The following is a 13,750-nucleotide window of genomic DNA, read 5'->3' as shown; positions in this document are numbered from 1 at the left end:
TTTAAAGACCTCACAGTTGAGTAGGGGAAATAAATGCATTTATAACCCAGAGAGCTATGTACACAAAGCACAGTGTGGTCACTCTTAGCTGGGAAGCTGAAAGGAGGCATCCGGGAGAGATGAGAAGAACTGAGAATCTGCTCATAGGAGGCCAAGATTGGCATGCATAGCAAGAAGTCCCCAGAAAGGCTGGAGGAGCAGAGAATGGATATGGAAGGGCTGAGACGAGAGACAAGGGGCTCCTGTGTGAAAGTGACTGGAAGGGACCTTATCTTAAGGAACTGCTCAACTAGAGGTGATAGGATGAGATGAAATGATAGTCACCTTATTCATGTTACTGTGATGCAATGAAAAAATGTGGTTGATTCAGAAAACCACGGACTGCCTGCTCACAGAGCACTGTGCTTTCTGGCATGCTGGAAAACCTGGGGCAGAAAGGTCTGTACAGCAGGAAGTTAACTGACAGTTACACAGCATGGTAGGTAAGGTGTGTTCTTTGAGGAGACGCCTGGATTAACTTTTGCCACAAGTAAATGGTTGGCTTCCTCTGAGATGTGGAAGCCAGGAAGATCAGTCATTGACGACCAAAGTTTGAGATGGTGTATGTAATGCTTTCTTAGAGAAATGAACTTGACTGGAGCTCAGACCGCCTGATGAAGACACCGTGGTTTTCTAGAAAGAACGGGGCCTGATCAAGTGCCACATGTACCTAGTAGCACCTGTGGTTCCCTTGAGGAGCTTTGTGACAGGTGCTCCAGCCAGCCTGTGTGAGAGTGGGGACATAACCACACCCTTTCCCTTTAGAGGAGGAAGTGAGACCATGGGTTAAAATGCCTGTCGTGGAGAAGACGTTCATAAACCACATGGGTGCCTTTGTTATTATGCAGGAGTAGACTAGTTCTCTGTCTTTTTCCCTCCCTCCTCGCCCCCACCTCTCTTTCAAGACAAAGGAAATCTGGCCTGTCCCAGCAGGCGGACTTGAGCAGGCAGAGGCCGTCCACGCGGACCCGTGGCAGGAAGCGTGTGCTCGGCCTGCAGAGGGCTGCAGGGCTCGGGATGCGGTGGCTGGGGCGACGGCGGGCTGGAGTAGGAGTCGGAAGCGGCCGCCTGTGATTGGGTGCCAGGAAGCCGTATGCTAATGAGGCGTCCTGCGGCTTTGACGTGTTTCTGGGCTATTTCCGAGCGAACATGATATTTTGAAGTTTGCCGTTTTACCAAGTTACGGGATGGAATATGGAAAAATGTTTGTGAGGCAGCGAGGGGAGCGACACAAATGTGGCCGTCACTAAAAAGTGAGCGGCTCCCGCAGACCCAGCCGTGGCTGGCGGGTGGAGGCTAAGACTATACTTTCAGGGATCATTTCTATAGTTCGTGACTAGAGAAGTTTCTCTGATCGTGTAGAGCACCCGAAACCACGAGGAGGAGACGTAGCGTTTTCTTCTGAGCGTGAAGTAGGCGTCTGGTGCTGCTTGTGCAGCTGCCATCTGCCGTTGATGATCGTTCTTTTCTCTCGTTTGAGAGAATAAGAGGGAGAAAACGCCGTCTGAGTGGTTTCTTCGTTTCTATTTTATGCTCTGAAAAGTGAGATTTAAGGTTAGTTTTTTAGCTATTTGGAGGATTAAGTTTGGTTCTGTATATCGCTAAGATTTTTTTGGGTTCATGGAGGTCTGGCGTGATGCGATTTATGGGGTTGCCAAGAGTCAGTCACCATCTGCAGTGATTTTGGAGCCCAAAAGTACGAAGTCTGACACCGTTTCTACGTTTCCCCATCTGTTTCCCATGCAGTGATGAGACCGGATGCTATGATCTTCGTTTTCTGAATGTTGAGCTTGAAGCCAACTTTTTCACTCTCCTCTTTCACTTTCATCAAGAGGCTTTTTTAGCTCCTCTTCATTTTCTGCTATAAGGGTGGTGTCAATCTGCATATCTAAGGTTCACCTAATGAGTCCCCGGGTCATTAGGTGCCCAATATGCTACTGGAGATCAGTGAAGAAATAACTCCAGAAAGAATGAAGGGATGGAGCCAAAGCAAAAACAATACCCAGCTGTGGATGTGACTGGTGACAGAAGCAAGATCCGATGCTGTAAAGAGCAATATTGCATAGGAACCTGAAATGTCAGGTCCATGAATCAAGGCAAATTGGAAGTGGTCAAACAAGAGATGGCAAGGGTGAACGTTGACATTCTAGGAATCAGCGAACTAAAACGCACTGGAGTGGGTGAATTTAACTCAGATGACCATTATATCTACTACTGCGGGCAGGAATCCCTCAGAAGAAATGGAGTAGCCATCATGGTCAACAAAAGTCCGAACTGCAGTACTTGGATGCAATCTCAAAAACCACAGAACGCTCTCTGTTTGTCTCCAAGGCAAACCATTCAGTATCACAGTTATCCAAGTCTGTGCCCCAACCAGTAAAGCTGAAGAAACTGAAGTTGAACGGTTTTATGAACACCTGCAAGACCTTTTAGAACTAACACCCAAAAAAGATTTAGGAAGTCAAGAAACACCTAGAGTAACAGGCAAATTTGGCTTTGAAATGCGGAATGAAGCAGGGCAAAGACTAATAGAGTTTTGCCAAGAAAAAGCACTGGTCATAGCAAACACCCTCTTCCAACAACACAAGAGAAGACTCTACACATGGACATCACCAGATGCTCAACACCAAAATCAGATTGATTATATTCTTTGCAGCCAAAGATGGAGAAGCTCTATACAGTCAGCAAAAACAAGACCAGGAGCTGACTGTGGCTCAGATCATGAACTCCTTATTACCAAATTCAGACTCAAATTGAAGAGGGCGGAAAACCGCCAGACCATTCAGGTATGACCTAAATCAAATCCCTTATGATTATAGAGTGGAAGTGAAAAATAGATTTAAGGGCCTAGATCTGATAGATAGAGTGCCTGATGAACTATGGAGTGAGGTTCGTGGCATTGTACAGGAGACAGGGATCAAGACCATCCCCATGGAAAAGAAATGCAAAAAATCAAAATGGCTGTCTGGGGAGGCCTTAGAAATAGCTGTGAAAAGAAGAGAAGCAAAAAGCAAAGGAGAAAAGGAAAGATATAAGCATCTGAATGCAGAGTTCCAGAGAATAGCAAGAAGAGATAAGAAAGCCTTCTTCAGTGATCAATGCAAAGAATTAGAGGAAAACAACAGAATGAGATAGACTAGAGATCTCTTCAAGAAAATTAGAGATACCAAGGGAACGTTTCATGCAAAGATGGGCTCGATAAAGGACAGAGAGATGGTATGGACCTAACAGAAGCAAAAGATATTAAGAAGAGGTGGCAAGAATACACGGAAGAACTGTACAAAAAAGATCTTCATGACACAGATAATCATGATGATGTGATCACTAATCTAGACCCAGACATGTTGGAAAGTGAAGTCAAGTGGGCCTCAGAAAGCATCACTACGAACAAAGCTAGTGGAGGTGATGGAATTCCAGTTGAGGTGTTGTAAATCCTGAAAGATGATGCTGTGAAAGGGCTGTACTCAATATGCCAGCAAGTTTGGAAAACTCAGCAGTGGCCACAGGACTGGAAAAGGTCAGTTTTCATTCCAATCCCAAAGAAAGGCAATGCAAAAGAATGCTCAAACTACCGCACAGTTGCACTCATCTCACATGCTAGTAAAGTAATGCTCAAAATTCTCCAAGCCAGGCTTCAGCAATACGTGAACCATGAACTTCCAGATGTTCAAGCTGGTTTTAGAAAAGGCAGAGGAACCAGAGATCAAATTGCCAACATCCAATGGATCACTGAAAAAGCAAGAGAGTTCCAGAAAAACATCTATTTCTGCTTTATTGACTGTGCCAAAGCCTTTGACTCTGTAGATCACAATAAACTGTGGAAAATTCTGAAAGAGATGGGAATACCAGACCACCTAACCTGCCTCTTGAGAAATCTGTATGCAGGTCAGGAAGCAACAGTTAGAACTGGACATAGAACAACAGACTGGTTCCAAATAGGATAAGGATTACGTCAAGGCTGTATATTGTCACCCTGCTTATTTAACTTATATGCAGAGAACATCATGAGAAACGCTGGACTGGAAGAAACACAAGCTGGAATCAAGATTGCCGGGAGAAATATCAATCACCTCAGATATGCAGATGACACCACCCTTATGGCAGAAAGTGAAGAGGAGCTAAAAGCCTCTTGATGAAAGTGAAAGAGGAGAGCGAAAAAGTTGGCTTAAAGCTCAACATTCAGAAAACGAAGATCATAGCATCCGGCCCCATCACTTCATGGGAAATAGATGGAGAAACAGTAGAAACAGTGTCAGACTTTAATTTTTTGGGCTGCAAAATCACTGCAGATGGTGACTGCAGCCATGAAATTAAAAGACGCTTACTCTTTGGAAGAAAAGTTATGACCAACCTAGATAGTATATTCAAAAGCAGAGACATTACTTTGCCGACTAAGGTCCATCTAGTCAAGGCTATGGTTTTTCCCATGGTCATGTATGGATGTGAGAGTTGGACTGTGAAGAAGGCAGAGCGCCAAAGAATTGATGCTTTTGAACTGTGGTGTTGGAGAAGACTCTTGAGAGTCCCTTGGACTGCAAGGAGATCCAACCAGTCCATTCTGAAGGAGATCAGCCCTGGGATTTCTTTGGAAAGAATGATGCTAAAGCTGAAACTCCAGTACTTTGGCCACCTCATGTGAAGAGTTGACTCATTGGAAAAGACTCTGATGCTGGGAGGGATTGGGGGCAGGAGGAGAAGGGGACGACAGAGGATGAGATGGCTGGATGGCATCACGGACTCAATGGACGTGAGTCTGAGTGAACTCTGGGAGTTGGTGATGGACAGGGAGGCCCTGCGTGCTGCGATTCATGGGGTCGCAACAAGTCGGACACGACTGCGCGACTGAACTGAACTGGAGTCAGACAAGCCTGAGCGACTGAGCTGGAGTATATACCATTGAGGTTTAGGCCTCAATTCTGGTTTCAGGAAGTAAGCTTTCTCAGCATCACCGTGTTTCCTAAGAGTCAGTTTTTTATATCAGCTGACCAAACTATTGGAGTTTCAGTTTCAGCATCATTCCTTCCAACGAATATTCAGGACTGATCTGCTTTAGCATGGATTGGTTGGATCTTCTCTCAACAGTCTCCTCCAACAACACAGTTCAAAAGCCACAATTCTTCGGTGCTTAGCTTTCTTTATAGTCCAACTCTCACATCCAATCATACGTGACTACTGGAAAAACCATAGGTTTTATTTAGTCTCGTCCAATTCTTTGCTACCTCATGGGCTGCATGTAGTGTGCTAGTCTCTATCCATAGGGATTCTCCAGGCAAGAGTACCGGAGTAGGTAGCTGTTGCTCTTTTCCAGGGGATCTTTCCAAGCCAAGGATTGAGCCCACGTCTCCCATGTTGCAGGTATATTTTTTTATTGTCTGAGGCATGAGGGAAAGCCACACAGTGTGCACCCCTCCGAGAAAAAGAATCTGCCTTTATGTGAGAAATGTTACTATCTGTACAAAGTGTGCAGCTGCTGTGACCCCTAAAGGAAATAAGTCCTGAATATTCATTAGCAGGACTGATGCTGATGCTCAAACTGAAATTCCAGTACTCTGGCCACTTGGTGAGAACTGACTCATTGAAAAAGACCCTGCTGCTGGAAAAGATTGAAGGCAGGAGTAGAAGAGGACGACAGAATGAGATGGTTGGATGGCATCACCGACTCAATGGATGTGAGTTTGAGTAAACTCGGGGAGTTGTTGATGGACAGGGAGGCCTGGCGTGCTGCAGTGCCTGGGGTCACCGACAACCAGACACGACTGAGCAACTGAGCTGACTGCCATGACCCCAGCAGAGGTTCTGGGGTTAAAGCAATTGTGTTTTAAGAGATTTCTCTAGGTTGTTACTGGAAAGTTTCTGTGTGGAGTCGTCAAAGGCCACAAGGAGGCAGGTTTTTTTCCAGAATGTGAAGTCAGCTTTTCATGTTGCATTTGTAACTACCTTTTTGCCTTTGATGACTCTTCTTTTCCCCTGAAGGAGTAAGAGGCAGGGAACACTGTCTGTGATTTTTCCAATGAAATGAGAGGGGAGTTTCTGTGATGCAGTTTTGAGTTTTTGTTTTCTGATTGGATTTACAGGTCATGAGCTCCTTCACACATTAGGGGTGGCCCAAGGGTATTAAGGGCTTCCCTCACAGCTCAGTTGGTAAAGAATCTGCCTGCAATGCAGAAGATATCAGTTCGATTCCTGATTCCTGGGTTGAGAAGATCTGCTGGAGAAGGGATAGGCTACCCACACTAGTGTTTTGGACTGTATAATCCTGTACTCTCTTGTCAGTCAAGTCAATCTTCTGAAACATGTAGGCAGACATCACTTCCTGTCCTCTATAGTGATTTCTTTCTCTGTATCTCAGTCTAAGGAGGGGCTTAGGATTTATAGGACTTTAGTCCAGAGGAGGAATGAAAGAAGGCAGATTTTGGCCAAAGCATGGTGGACAGAAAGCTAAGGGCAGCCATTGAAGGAGAGTGACTGCATCTGCTGTGCATTTTAGGGTCACTCTAAAAGCTCTGTGGCTTTTCGGGAGGGGTGAGTTTGCACAGAGGAACCTGGCGGGCTACAGTCCATGGAGTCAGAGTAAGACATGACTTAGTGCCTAAACAACAGCAGTGAGGGCCAGTTAGGCACCTGCTACATTCATCTGCCTGGGAGAAGGTGAAGTGATGATAAAGAGATCTGTGAGATACATAAGTGGTAAAGTTGACGGGAATTGGGGTTGATTTGTTGACAAAATTCAACTAACAAGAAGAAGCGGGAAAAAATGGGAGTTTTATTTGAGCTAATCTGAGGATTAGACTCTCAGAAAGCTGTTAGAAGTTGAAGACTGTCATACACATTTTCCAAAGAATTGTACATCAAAATGACATACTGATATTTTACATAAAGTTCACCAAGGAACCAGGTAGTCCCAGTGAAGTTGTACGAAGTATGCAGCAAGTCACCATGCCCTCCTACAGAGGTGAGAAAGAATGATATTCCTTTAAGAAACCCCATTGCTAGTGTCAAAAGAAAGAAAGAAAAAAATTTATGGTTGACCAGCACTCCCGTCTTTGAGGGACTCTGAGTAATGTGCAATGATCCACACTGCATTTGATGGAGGAAGCCCAAACAAACACACAGAATTTTAGGTTTAATTTTTTCATGTTCTGCTTTGACATATAAAACATAAATTTTATTTCATCAGGATCACTGAAGACATGAGTGAGGGGAGCTGTCAAGGATAACTGTCGGGTCTTCTGACTGGATCAAATGTGTGGATAATGATTCCTTGTGTTAATAGGGGGAATGGAGGAGGAACTGAATTAGGTAGAGCAATGGGGAGGGCAGTGATGACAGAGTGCAGTTGGGGCAGGTTTAGGAGACATTTCTGACCTTCAGCGAATGAATGGCAAAGGAGTTAGAACTCCCACAGCAGACCCTGAAGAAGCAGACTCCACAGGCCTTGGCCTTACCTAGAAAATCCTCAGACGTTGGCCTGCCTGCCCTCCCCTCTTGCTCCTACCCTGTGTTCTCTAGCTGTCTTCCTGTTGCTGGAACACACAACCTTGTTCTTTTCTTTGGGTCATTGTATTCATTGTTTTCTCCACTTAAATGCAGCCTCCAAAAAGAGGCCTTTCCTGAGCACCTAAGTCTGAAGTGGCCGTCAAAATCCCTCTCTGTTTGAACTCTTATCCTCTGCATGCCTCATCATCTCATCCTCTCAGGTAATTGTTTTCATCTCTCTCCCCTACCAGAGTGTAAGCTTTCTGTGAGAGTAGGGACCTCTGTTTGCCCAGTACCTAGAGTAATCTGTAGCACATAGAAAACAAAGCTGGGTGAAACCTATCAGCTCTGCTATTAACGGACCTCAACAAGTTACCTAATCTTTCTGTGCCTCAGTCCCCCTGTCTGTAAAAATGGGATGATATTTGTATAATCACTTAAAATGATGACTGGTGGCTGGCAAGCTGATGCAAATACTAGGTAGCGTTTTTATAGTCTCACTCTTTCTAATTGGGATGCTGGAGAAGACTCTTGAGAGTCCCTTAAACTGCAAAGAGACAAAACCAGTCAATCCTAAAGGAAATCATCCCTGAATATTCATTGGAAGGACTGATGCTAAAGCTGAAGCTCGAATACTTTGGCCACCTGGTGTGAAGAGCCAACTCATTGGAAAGACCCTGATGCTAGGAAAGATTGAAGGCAGAAGGAGAAGGGGGTGACGGAGGATGAGATGGTTGGATGGCATCACCGACTCAATGGACAGGAGTTTGAGCAAGCTCAGAGAGAAAGTGAAGGACAGGGAAGCCCGAGGTGCTGCAGTCCATGGGGTCGCAAAGTGTCAGACATGACTTTTAACGACTGAACGATAACAACAGTTCATAGTTAGCACTAATTATTTGCGGAGGGAAGAAGGATGTCAATGCAACAACTAGCTTTGTTTTAAAAACTGATAAACTGTGAACTGATAGTGGAGTCTAAGGGCAAAACCCCCAAAGGTTCTGTTTTCCAGCTCTGGCTTGAATGCAGCCGCTAAGGTTGAGTAATCAGTGGAATCAGCTAGGTTCCCAGGAGCAAAGGCAGAGACCCGCCCTTTCCTTTACCGCTTTCAGGGGCGGGGCGGCGTTAGTCATTCTGTGCAGCAAATGCCTCCTGGGCTTTAAAGACTGGGGTTGTGATTGGCTGTCACTCTGTATTATGTAAATTAAGTTTGATTTTTAAAAACAGTTAAATTACATTTTCAGTGAAAATGTTCAAATGAATTAATAAGTGACAACATTTGAAAGCTTATTGCAAGATCTCTTCCTGTTTTTTTCCCAGTAGAAGGAAAAAATGGCAAAATGGTGGGGACATGGTTGCCCTCAGTGAAAAGTTCACAGCTAGCACAGGCCTGGCAGCGGCAGGGGGTGGAGGATAAGACTATACTTTCAGGGATCATTTCTATAGTTTGTTACTAGAGAAGTTTCTCTGATCGTGTAGAGCACCCGAAACCACGAGGAGGAGATGCAGTGTTCTCTCCTGAGCGTGAAGCCGGTCCTTGGTGTTGCTTCTGCAGCTGCCATTGGCCATTGATGATCGTTCTTCTCTTCCTCTGGGAGAGTAAGAGGGGGAGGACACCATCTGAGTGGTTTCACTTACAATTGATGTTTTCCTAAGGGAAGTTAGTCATTTATAGTTTTTGTTGTTCTGTTCAGTCATTTTGTTTATGTTTTAAATACCATGCCAGTGGCCTTTGTCACAGCACTGGAGGGTTTACCTTTTATAGCTTTGTGTGTGTTGAGTCATTCCATATTTGTCTGTGTGTCATGTGAACTGTGTGTTACGTGACAGGTTTCTCTATCATGGGTTCCCTAGGCAAATACACTGAAATGGGTTGCCATCTTCTTTTCCAGGGTATTTTTCTCCAGCCAGGGATTGAACCCGCATCTCTTTTAGGTCTTTACCACTATCGCCATTATTAGTCAGTGTTAAACCTCTTTTACTCTCATTGCTATTAAATCTATGTAGTTGTTCCATGAGTTTCTCTTTATGGATCTATAGTGGCCAAGCTTTCATTGTAGGCCTAAATTAGTTCTCTGTCCTCTTTAAATATCGGGAGCGGTGAGAGGAGCCGTTTATGCTCTGGAATATGCCTTGGTCTGTTATTTACTAGTTGTGGGTTCCTGGGAAGTTCCTTGACCCCAACCTGTCTCTCTATGTAAATGTAATACAAATAGCATCAACACACAGAGCTGTCATTAAGGGTGAAATTAGATAAAGCAAGGACAGTAGGTGAGCACTCCTTTCCCCCTTTGTGAGAATGCCCCTCCTTTAAATGAGAAATCCCTCTTTCTCCAGTCTTTACTGTAGCAGCACCACCCCCTGAATTGTTCAGGTGCAAACCAACATGTCAATCTTTGAAACCTCTTTCCCTGACACCCCACCCCTCCTCCTGCAGCAAGCCCACCAGTGAGTCCCATCCTACCAACTGAATTTCCAGAGCAGCCCCGGTTTCTCCTTCTTCCTTGCAAGCTACCATGATCTCTCCTTCAGACACCTTGCTTGCAGTGGCCTCGGAACTGGTCTTCACAGCTTCCAGCCTTTCAATGGCATCCCCCACACTCAAAATCCAGACTCCCCGGGAGTTGGACTTGCCCAGAAGATCCTCAGACATCGGCCTGCCTGCTCTTGCTCCTACCCTGTGTTCTCTAGCTGTCTTTCGGTTGCTGGCACACACAACCTTGTTCCTTTCTTTGGGTCATTGTATTCATTGTTTTCCCCACTTAAATGCAGCCTCCAAAAAGAGGCCTTCCCTGAGCACCCAAATCTGAAGTGGCCGTCAAATCCCTCTCTGAACTCTTATCATCCTCTGCATGCCTCATCATCTCATCCTCTGGGTAATTGTTGTCACCTCTCTCCCCTACCAGGGTGTAAGCTTTTTGTGAGAGTAGGGACCTCTGTTTGCCCAGTACCTAGAGTAATCTTTAGCACCTAGAAAGCCAAACCGGGATGGTGGTTAAGGTGACACCTACCAGCTCTGCTATTGACAGACCTCAGGCCTTTCTGTGCCTTAGTTCCCCCATCCCTAAAAATGGGGTGATTGTACTTGTATTGGTCTCATAGTTAAAGCAGTTAAAATGATGAATGGAGGCTGGCAAACTCACAATAAATAGTAGCTAGTATTGTCATAGTTGGCAGTCAGGCATTTTTTGGGAGAAGAAATGATGTCAAAGGCAGCAGTCAGCTTTATTTTAAAAATTCAGAAAGTGTGAACAGGTAGTGCAATCCTATGGCAAAACCCCAAAGGTTCTGTTTTCCAGCTCTGATTCTCACCCACCCAGCCCCCATCTCTGCTTTAGTCATGGTCACCTCTTATGAGAGTTTGAAACTCTAACTTCTTCCACAGCCTTGAATGCAGCCGCTAAGATTAAGTAATCAGTGGAATCAGCTAGGTTCTCAGGAGCAAAGGCAGAGACCCGCCCTTTCCTTTCAGGGGCGGGGCACCTTTAGTGATTTTGTGCAGCAAATGCCTCCTGGGCTTTAAAGACTGGGGATGTGATTGGCTGTCACTCTCTATTATGTAAATTAAGTTTGATTTTTAAAAACTGTTAAATTACATTTTCAGTGAAAATGTTCAAATGAGTTGATAAGTGACAACATTTGAAAGCTGTATTATTGCAAGAGGTCTTCCTGTTTTTTTCCCAGTAGAAGAAAAAATGGCAAAGTGGTGGGGAAACGGGTTGCCCTCACTAAAAAGTTCACAGCTAGCACAGGCCTGGCAGCGGCAGGGGGTGGAGGTTAAGACTATACTTTCAGGGATCATTTCTATAGTTTGTTACTAGAGAAGTTTCTCTGATCGTGTAGAGCACCCGAAACCACGAGGAGGAGATGCAGTGTTCTCTCCTGAGCGTGAAGCCGGTCCTTGGTGTTGCTTCTGCAGCTGCCATTGGCCATTGATGATCGTTCTTCTCCTCCTTTGGGAGAGTAGGAGGGAGAGGACACCATCTGAGTGGATTTGTTTATAATTGACTTGCCAAAAGTAGCATACTGTCACTTTTGCACAATGAAACTAGGTTTGTTGATTTCTGTTTTAAATGTTTGTCAAGTGGGTTTTTAAATTCTTTTCTTTATGATCAGTTTGGTCTTATTCCCTTGTGTTGTTGGATGAGTCCGGTGTGTTCTCTTGGCAAAATTCTCTTAGCCTTTGCCCTCTGTACTCTGGCCAAATTTGCCTGTTAACTATAGAGGAATAGTCCTCTATAATGAAAAGGACATTTTTTTTTTTTTTTTTGAGTGTTAATTCTAGGCGGTCCTGTAGGTCTTCATAGAACCTTTTAACTTTAGCTTCTTCAGTATTACTAAGTTGGGGGGCATAGACTTACTTGGATTACTGTGATATTGAATGGTTTATCTTGGAAATGAACAGATCATTCTGTCGTTTTTGAGATTGCATCCATGTACTGCATTTTGGACTGTTTTGTTGATTATGATGGCTACTCCATTTCTTCTAAGGGATTCTAGCCCACAGTAGTAGATATGATGATCATCTGAGTTAAATTCCCCCATTCCAGTCCATTTTATTTTGCTGATCTTAAAGTGTTAATGTTCACTTTTGCCATCTCCTGTTTGATCACTTCCAATTTGCCTTGATTCATGGACCTAACTACCCAGGTTCCTATGCAATATTGCCCTTTATAGCATCAGACCTTGATTCCATCACCAGTCACATCCACAACTGTGTGTTGGACACATGGACATCACCAGATGGTCAACACCGACATCAGATTGATTATATTCTTTGCAGTCAGCGATGGAGAAGCTCTCTACAGTTGACAAAAACGAGACTGGGTGCTGACTGTGGCTCAGATCATGATTACTTATTGCCAAATTCAGACTTAAGTTGAAGAAAGTAGGGAAAATCACTAGACCATTCAGCTATGACCTAAATAAAATTCCTAACAATTATACAGTGGCAGTGAGATGCAGATTTAAGGGACTAGATCTGATAGAGTGACTGATGAACTATAGATGGAGGTTTGTGACATATACAGGAGACAGGAAGCAAGACCATCCCCAAAAAAAAGAAATGCAAAAAAGCAAAGTGGGTGTCTGAGGAGGCCTTAAAATAGCTGTGCAAAGAGGAGAAGCCTAAAGCAAAGGAGAAAAGGAAAGATGTACCCATTTGAATGCAGAGTTCTAAAGAAACAATAGAATGGGAAAGACTAGAATAGAATGGGAAAGACTAGAGCTCTCTTCAAGAAAATTAGAGATACCAAGAGAACATTTCATGCAAAGATGGGCTTAATAAAGGACAGAAATGGTATGGACCTAACAGAAGCAGAAGATAGTAAGAAGAGGTGGCAAGAATACACAGAAGAACTGTACAAAAAAGATTTTCATGACCCAGATAATCACGATGGTGTGATCACTCACCTAGAGCCAGACATCCTGGAATGTGAAGTCAAGTGGGCTAATGGAGGTGACGGAATTCCAGCTGAGCTATTTCAAATCCTAAAAGATGATGCTGTTAAAGTGCTGCACTCAATATGCCAGCAAATTTGGAAAAGTCAGCAGTGGCCACAGGACTGGAAAAGGTCAGTTTTCATTCCAGTTCCCAAGGAAAGACAATGCCAAAGAATGCTCAAACAACAGCACAATTGCACTCATCTCAAACGCTAGCAAAGTAATGCTCAAAATTTTCCATGCCAGGCTTCAGCAGTTATGTGAACCATGAAATTTTAGATGTTCAAGCTGGTTTAGAAAACGCAGAGGAACCAGAGATCAAATTGCCAACATCCGCTGGATCATCAAAAAAAAAGAGAGTTCCAGAAAAACATCTATTTCTGCTTTACTGACTATGCCAAAGCCTTTGACTGTGTGGATAACAATAAACTGTGGAAAATTCCTAAAGTGACAGAAATACCAGACCACTTGGCCTGTGTCCTGAGAAATATGTATGCAGGTCAGGAAGCAACAGTTAGAACGGGACATGGAACAACAGACTGGTTCCAAATAGGAAAAGGAGTACGTCAAGGCTGTATATTGTCACCCTGCTTATTTAGTTATATGCAGAGTATATCATGAGAAACGCTGGGCTGGATGAAGCACAATTTGGAATCAAGATTGCCGGGAGAAATATCGATCACCTCAGATATGCAGATGACACCACCCTTATGGCAGAAAGTAAAGAAGAACTAAAGAGCCTCTTGATGAAAGTGAAAGAGGAGAGTGAAAAAGTTGGCTTAAAGCTCAACATTCA

The 13,750-nt window shown here is 44.1% G+C and overlaps 1 protein-coding gene and 3 non-coding genes across 10 annotated transcripts in view; all 4 read left to right on the top strand.

Moving 5' to 3' along the window:
* TEX14 (testis expressed 14, intercellular bridge forming factor) overlaps nt 1-13,750 on the top strand; it is a 126,513-nt gene that overhangs the window by 21,179 nt on the left and 91,584 nt on the right. The window lies entirely within an intron of this gene.
* Nucleotides 1,338-1,552, top strand: LOC114117126 (small nucleolar RNA U3). The gene has a single exon (XR_003590911.1). It is a non-coding gene; the product is annotated as a small nucleolar RNA U3 (small nucleolar RNA).
* LOC114117131 (small nucleolar RNA U3) lies at nt 8,928-9,141 on the top strand. Its single transcript, XR_003590916.2, has one exon. It is a non-coding gene; the product is annotated as a small nucleolar RNA U3 (small nucleolar RNA).
* Nucleotides 11,292-11,505, top strand: LOC114117127 (small nucleolar RNA U3). The gene has a single exon (XR_003590912.2). It is a non-coding gene; the product is annotated as a small nucleolar RNA U3 (small nucleolar RNA).

This window comes from Ovis aries, chromosome 11 (assembly GCF_016772045.2).
Source record: "Ovis aries strain OAR_USU_Benz2616 breed Rambouillet chromosome 11, ARS-UI_Ramb_v3.0, whole genome shotgun sequence".
Taxonomy (NCBI): domain Eukaryota; kingdom Metazoa; phylum Chordata; class Mammalia; order Artiodactyla; family Bovidae; genus Ovis; species Ovis aries.
Note: the sequence above shows the minus strand (reverse complement) of the source record. Positions and strands in the feature narration are given on the sequence as shown.